An 8240-nucleotide genomic window follows, 5' to 3' on the forward strand; every position below is an offset into this window, starting at 1 on the left:
TGATTATGAGGCCAGAGTGCTGTTAGGACATCTAACATTCTATGGGTCTGCTGTGTATCTCACTTCCCATGTTGGATCATTCTCTCCCTTTTTTATTCTATCAGCTAGTATTTGCAGACACTATTCTTCTTTATGTGATCCCTTTGGTTCTTAGTCCTATCATTATGATCAATTGTGAACAGAAATTGATCACTGGGACTAGTGAGATGGCATTGGTACATGCCACCTTGATGGGATTGAATTGGAATCCCCTGGTATGTTTCTAACTCTACTGTTTGAGGTACGTCAGCTTGAGCATGTCCCGAATTGCACATCTCTTCCCTCTCTTATTCCCACTCTTATATTTAACAGCGATCACTTTTCAGTTAAGTTTCATAGGCTGCTTCTCTTTAATTTTTTTTTTAAATTTTTTTTTTATTTTATTTTTGACAGACAGAGTGGACAGTGAGAGAGAGAGACAGAGAGAAAGGTCTTCCTTTTGCCGTTGGTTCACCCTCCAATGGCCGCCGCGGCCGGCACGCTGCAGCCGGCGTACCGCGCTGATCCGATGGCAGGAGCCAGGAGCCAGGTGCTTTTCCTGGTCTCCCATGGGGTGCAGGGTCCAAGCACCTGGGCCATCCTCCACTGCACTCCCTGGCCACAGCAGAGGGCTGGCCTGGAAGAGGGGCAACTGGGACAGAATCCAGCGCCCCGACCGGGACTAGAACCCGGTGTGCCGGCGCCGCTAGGCGGAGGATTAGCCTAGTGAGCCGCGGCGCCGGCCCATAGGCTGCTTCTCTTAATAGTAACTTTCTGAATACAGTAGATTAGAAGTGGCTTTACCATAAATATTTTAATTTTCGAAAATTATTTAATTCCAAACACTAGTAGTGTGCAAGCTAATAGGATATTGAAAATATATAACTTATGGGGACAAAAATGTTTTTAAAAATTTATTTATTTGAAAGACATAGTAAGGTTAATCTGGTTCATTCCCCAGATGGCCACAACAGCCAGGGCTGGGACAGGACAAAGCCAGGATCCAGGAATTCTATCCAGGTATCCCATATGGGTATTAGGGGTCTGAGCACTTGGGACATCATCTGCTGCCTTCCCAGGTACATTAACAGAAGCTAGAAGCTGAACCATTCAGGACTCAAATCTGCACTTGAACTGGCATTCTGATAAGGGATGCTGGCGTCCCCAAGTGGTGGCTTCACTCACTTTGCCACAATATCAGCCCCTAGGGAGAAAAATCTTAACTTAGTTTCTTGAGTTTATATTGCAACATCCTGTATAGTTATAACAATAGAAGCTCACTTGGATAAATTGTTTTGCTTTTCACAAATAATTACATGTGTAGAGGAATTATTGTAACTATAACTAAGCATACAGAAGGGATAAGAAATTTTGGTTAGAGATAACAAGACACTGAGAGATAGATGCTAAGTAAATTATCAAAATTATCCAAGAAATAAGATGGTATACACAAAATTAGATGAAGTAAAAAGAGAATATATTGTAGGAAAGGAGATAAAATTTGGCAACTTAATGAAGCATAACTTCATTTACAGATGAACAAACAAGAACCCAGAAAGGGTTTGTTTTGTGTGTGTGTGTGTGTGTTTTTTTTTTTTTTTTTTTTTGACAGGAAGAGTTAGACAGTGAGAGAGAGAGAGTCAGAGAGAAAGGTCTTCCTTCCGTTGGTTCACTCCCCAAATGGCCGCCATGGCCAGCACTGCGCTGATCCGAAGCCAGGAGCCAGGTGCCTCCTCCTGGTCTCCCATGTGGGTGCAGGGCCCAAGCACTTGGACCATCCTCCACTGCCCTCCTGGGCCACAACAGAGTGCTGGACTGGAAGAGGAGCAACTAGGACTAGAACCCAGCGTCCATATGGGATACTGGCACTGCAGGTGGAGGATTAACCAAGTGAGCCACGGCGCAGGCCTCCCAGAAAGTTTTTAAAGCCAAGTGTCCAGGGTTCTGGCACAGGCAGTCTACCACTTTCCCATCTGTCACTCAGCCTCCCAGCCCAACTGCTGCCAGCAAAGCTCTTTCTCAAAGAAATGAACACGAAATCTGCTTCATTTCTAGCCTCCCTTGACTCCTTGAATACTCTGCTCATGTATTACTTCCTTCTGTCTGTCACTTTTTATCAGATGTTTTTGCTGCTTTCTCAGCCTAATTCTTCTCATTGTACATTTAGAGCTGCTTTCATGGATTCGGTGTCCATTTCTAGTGATTCAATTTTCTTATTTGTAAAATGAGAGAATTAGAGTAGCATCTTGTTAATTCGAAAGCATAGTCTGAGATAATAAAAATGATCAATATTATAAAGGTCTTACTAAAAAAATAATTGTCTGTACAGACACCTCACCCAAGGTAAACAGACGGTAAGTAAGCAAATGAAAAAAATGTTCAACATCATATGTCATTAGGGAATTGCAAATTACACAGGGAAATACCACGATGCACCTCTCAAAATGACCAAAATCCAAAAACTTTATTTAGTGGAGCATTAAGTCTTTGACAATAATGTAAATTGAAAATATGTTATTTCAAAAAAATGTTAAAAAGAGAGTCCAAGTTTCCAATATGTGAAGTTTAAGATTTTCTGTGAGTTGTTCCAACTTTATTGTCTCAATTATAGGCAAATTAGTTTAATGATTTTCTTGTACACCTAGCAATTTTATCTACACTTCAGATCCACTTCACTACTCATTTGCCTATGAAGAAAATGCTCTACTTTTTTTTGTTTGTTTGTTTGTTTGTTTTGACAGGCAGAGTGGACAGTGAGAGAGAGAGACAGAGAGAAAGGTCTTCCTTTGCCGTTGGTTCACCCTCCAATGGCCGCCGCTTTTATGGTACTCACTTTGTGTTCTGTCCTTTCACAAATGTGATTAACTTTTGTTTTTTTTTTTCAGAAATTAAGTTAATTCTGTTAGAGGAATTAAAGTATTGTGGATATTTAAGCACCTGGAAGTCTACCTCTATCTATTCCTCATGCTTCTCCTAAAACTGTTTCCACCTGGCATTAATTATGTAGCAGGGGTTGGGACTTGATTGACTATTTCTAGCAATTAAAGACATCAGTGTAGTTGAAATATGAGTAATGCATATTGTCCTTTAGTAATAATTTTCTTAAATGCCAAAAAACCTAACTGGTTTCTTGGTGTTAATTTTGATACTAGATTCTTAAATGGTCTAAGCAAATTAACAAGAAGCCACAGCATTGTCTTTCTTTTTCTTGGATTCTTAAATATTGAAGATTAAAATTATTTTGATAAATGTTACTTTAGCTCACAAATAAATGCAAATAGATTGTAATTAAGGTTAACAGTATGCTCACTTTGAAAAAGCTAGGTTAATATGATTCTCTATCACAACAGTATTCAAATAAAGGGTGTGTACTTTTAAGTAATAATAATAAATAAAAGTTACCTCAGTGATGTATTTTAGATTCCTTTTTTCACAAAAGGTTGTCTGATAGAATTACAAATATTTGAATGTACCTGTTTTCTGAATTAAAATGTAAAATAGACTCCTCCTCCTTCCTAAAAAATTTATTTTTAAATTCTGTTTCCATGAACTTTTTGAAGTATCCTTGTGTTGGATAGCTCAGGATAGCCAAAACATAAATGAGCTATTACTACTTTTGAAAACAAAAAAGAATTTACAAATTTATGGGCCACTGATACTGTTTAGTCACTTTTTTTTTTTAATATGGGGTTTAGCTCTATTTTTACTGTTCTGGTGGAACAGATGTGGAAGGGCAAACATTCACATCACCAGGTCCTGGAGGTGAGCATATAATGTAAGAAGTGTCATTTATTTGGGGGCTGGTGCCGTGGCTCACTTGGTTAATCCTCTGCCTGTGGTACCGGCATCCCATATGTATGCCGGGTTCTAGTCCCAGTTGCTCCTCTTCCAGCCCAGCTCTCTGCTGTGGCTTGGGAAGGCAGTGGAGGATGGCCCAAGTGCTTGGGCCCCTGCACCCACATGGGATACCAGGAGGAAACACCTGGCTCCTGGCTTCGGATCAGTGCAGCACTGGCTGTGGCGGCCATTTGAGGAGTGAGCCAATGGAAAGAAGACCTTTCTCTCTGTCTCTCTCTCTCACTGTCTATAACTCTACCTGTCAAAAAAAAAAGTGTCATTTATTTGGAAATTCAATGCCTGAACTTTCTTTGCAGTTCCACCCTCTATAGGGCTTTGCATATAGAAGTCTCTTACTGAGAGTTATCAGTAGGAATGATAAATGTTCACTTAATTATGTACTTAACAGTCATAAATTTACAAGAAAACATTTATAACCCTTACAGAAAACATAACTTTCCTAGCACATATTCTAAGGGAAGCAGTATCAGAAAGCAACAGGAAGTGTTTTTCTTAAGGGAGGACTAATTATTGCTGTTCTCAATTTTCAGAGGAAATTAATTCCTTTTTACAAAATGTAGATTTTAGAAATCTATTACTGTATATTTAAATGAACATCTCTTAGTTTCAATGAAAGCACAGAAACCAGTCACTTTCCTATAAACAAAATGAAAGAGTTTAGTTCAAAGACATTGGACTTACCTTGGTAAACAACATTTGAATATTGTGATTACCTTAAAGATGACAGGCACTGGCTCCCTGGAGGGAAGTAATATATGGCAAGCTTAGAGAAAATGGATTATTCAAGATGTCATATCTTGAAAAAGAAATAATATCTTTGATATTCAAAGCAACAGAAGATTATTTAATACATGTGCTAGAGAAATCAGTGATACATTTGATGTTTAGAAAAGATAGGGTTTTCTTTCTCTGGGCTGGGACCTAGATGGTGGCGATATGGCTAAACACACCAGGAAGGTCAGGATCCTGGGTAAATAAATACGGGACCCACTATGACGCCTTGCTCCGCAAAATGGTAAGAAAATTGAAATCAGCCAGCATGCCAAGTATACTTGCTCCTTCTGCAGCAAAATTAAGATGAAGAGACCAGCCATGGGAATCTGGCACTATGGTTACTGCATGAAAACAGTAGCTGGTGGTGCCTGGACATACAACACCACTTCCACTGTCACAGTGAAGTTTGCAATCAGAAGAATGAAAGAATTAAAAGACCTGTAGAGGCGTCATCTTTGAGATATCAATAGCCTATTATAAATGGGTTAATTTTTATAATAACAACAAAAAAAGATAGGGTTTTAAGAAAAGTTGCTATGTTTTCCTCTCTCATGTAAAGGAGACTGGATATGTCAGGTTGGGGAAAATTCAGAGGAAAAATTATTAAACCTAAATATTGTTAAATAATGGAAGGGAACAGGTCATATTTAACATAATGACACATTAAAAGTAGAGATAAGTTGTTTCCTTTTACTGGGCTCATCAATCTTAAAATCTGTTCAATGAAGTCAAGATACATATAACTATTATAAAATCTTTCCTTTTCTCCAGAACTGTTGAAAAACAATGATGGATTCCATGTCTTACCAGTGAGGCTGCTGTATCAATCTCATAGTTGTACCAGTCTCACAGTTGTGACAGTATTTATTTGGTTTATTTGGTTTTACAGTCTGGGTTAGTGCCTTTTTTTTTTTAAATTAATATGTTTTTTAACTAATTGAAATTTTTTAGCTCACCATAGGTAAACCCATTTGGATTTTTATGGGTTTGTTCTCAAGAGGTAGTAGGCCTGAACTCTTTGGCTATCATTCCTTATGAAAGATAGCAGGCTTCAATATGGACAAGCTATTACTGATTACTGCTGTATTTTTTAAATAACTTTAGGAACTGCTGATCATTTGTGTTTTAGTCTTATGTTTCTTAGAATATCAGAGTCATCAGAGATGACTATTAGTTTGTAGATTCTAGGCCTTGCACTTGATCTTTGTAATCAGTTTTACTGGGTCCAGGAATTTACCCTGTAACTTAAAACTTCCCAAGTGATTTATTTGTGCCCTAGAGTAATTTTTTAGAAAAATGAGTTGGTAATTTCCAGTGGATAAATTAGTGGTATGGGCACTTTTTAAAAAAACTTTCAAGGCTTCCATAGCCTTGGCGACTCATGACAAGAGCCTAGGGTGATTACTGATGCCATAAACAAGAGTGTCAATTTGTTAAGTCAACAACAGGAGTCACTGTGCACTTACTCCTCATGTAGGATCTCTGTCCTTAATGTGCTATACATTGTGATTTAATGCTATAACTAGTACTCAAACAGTATTTTTCACTTTGTATTTCTATGTGGGTGCAAACTGTTGAAATCTTTACTTAATGTATGCTAAACTGATGTTCTGTATATAAGGAGAATTGAAAATGAATCTTGATATGAATGGAAGGGGGGAGGGAGCTGGAAAGGGGAGGGTTGCAGGTGGGAGGGAAGTTATGGGGGGGAAGCCATTGTAATCCATAAGCTGTACTTTGGAAATTTATATTCATTAAATAAAAGTTAAAAAAAAAACAAAAAAACTTTCAATTTAATGACTTGATACTCCTGGATTAGCTAAATTCATCTGCCATTTCTCCAGTTACCCCTACAGAGAACCAAAAACTAAGCTTGCTCTTAAGGCATATGGCATGGCTTTATAGTCACAACTAGGAGTTGACAATTAGCCCGACTGTTTTATTGCTGGTGGAAGAGAAAATAATTAATTGCAGTTGTAACATTAACTATTCATTATTTTTGGGAGATGTTCCCTGTCTTTTAGTTTGCTTATAGCATCAATCTATTTAATTAACTTATTAAATAATAAATATTTGGCATATAAATAAACCTATTTATTAGGCTACCTAGAAAAGATTTTACAATGTTTTACTCTTAGAAGACATACACAGAAATTATTTTTATTAAAAATACACATTTTATTGTAATCATGATAATTTAAGGCTAAGTTAAGTATTAGATTATCCCATTATTAAAATATTTTCTGGTTTTGATGATTGCAATCACTGTGTATCATAGAATGTTTGCTTTTAAAAATCACTTTTCCCCTTGTGTATGTGTGTGTGTAAGCAAAATTTGGGAAAGTTTAAAATTTTTCCATCTTTATTGAGGTAAATAATAGACAAGATTACATATGTTTTAGGTGTATAATATGGTATTTTGACTTGTATGCATTGTGAAAATACATATACTGTAGTTATCACAATCAAGTTAATTAATATATCCAAAAGCTCAAATACTTACCTTTTTTTGTGGTGAGAACATGTAAGACCTACTGTCTGCAAATTTCAAGTATACAATATGGTCTTAGTAATTGTAATTGCTGTGCTACACATTAGATTGCCAGAATGCATTCATCTTATAGCTAAAAGTTTATTACCCTTTGCCCAATATCTTCCCAATTTTCCCATACCTCTTGTCCCTGGCAGCCACCATTTTACTGTCTGCTTCTATGAATTTGAGTTTTTAAAAATTGCACATTTGAATGAGTGTCTTTTTAGGCCTAGCTTATTTCACCTAAGGTAATATCTCCCAGGTTATCCATGTTGTTGCAAATGACAGGATATCCCTCCTCTCACTCCCCCACCTTTTAAAATACTGAGTGATATTCCATCATATATAAATACAACATGTTCTTTGTTTACTCATCTGTCAATAGACACTTAGTTGTTTCCATATCTTGGCTATCCTGAGTAACTCTGCAATGAACAGTATCTCTTTAGAGATACTTACTCCACTTATTTTAGGGAAATATTGATAAGCAGGATTACTGTGTCATCTGTCACTTCTATTTTTAATTTTTAAGAAAGCTCCATACTATTTTCCTTGATGGCTGTAGTCATTAACATTCCCACCAATACTGTACAAGGTTTCCCTTTTCTGTGTATTCCTGCTAAAACTTAATTGTGGTTTTGATTTGCATATCCCTGATAGATGATATGGAACACTTTTTCATATATCTGTTGGCTATTTGTAAGTCTTTTTTGGAAAAAATGTCTGTTCATATCCTTTGCCCCTTTTTAATTTATTTTTTGATGTTGAGTTGTAAGAGTTCTTTATCTATTTTGCATATTTACCCTTTATCAGATATATGGTTTGCAAATATTTTCTCCCAATTTATAGGTTGTCTTTGTAATTTGTTAGCTGTTGTCCCTGATGTGCAGAAACTTTTTAGTCTGATGTACTGACCGAGTGCAAACAGAGGAGTACCACACATTGATAAAATTTGACAGTCCTTTATTGTCAGTGGTGGAGAGTAGACTCATGCCTATTGAACTCTTGACCTCAAAGCACAAAGCAACAGGGTTTATAAAGGCAAAAACCACAAGGA

At 36.9% G+C, this 8240-nt stretch overlaps 1 pseudogene; it reads left to right on the forward strand.

The window, feature by feature from the left end:
- Positions 1-2844: 2844 nt before the first annotated feature.
- LOC138849644 (large ribosomal subunit protein eL43 pseudogene) lies at positions 2845-5094 on the forward strand (annotated as a pseudogene).
- Positions 5095-8240: the final 3146 nt, after the last annotated feature.

Source organism: Oryctolagus cuniculus, chromosome 5 (assembly GCF_051225735.1).
Source record: "Oryctolagus cuniculus isolate XC-2025 breed Fujian yellow rabbit chromosome 5, ASM5122573v1, whole genome shotgun sequence".
Classification (NCBI taxonomy): domain Eukaryota; kingdom Metazoa; phylum Chordata; class Mammalia; order Lagomorpha; family Leporidae; genus Oryctolagus; species Oryctolagus cuniculus.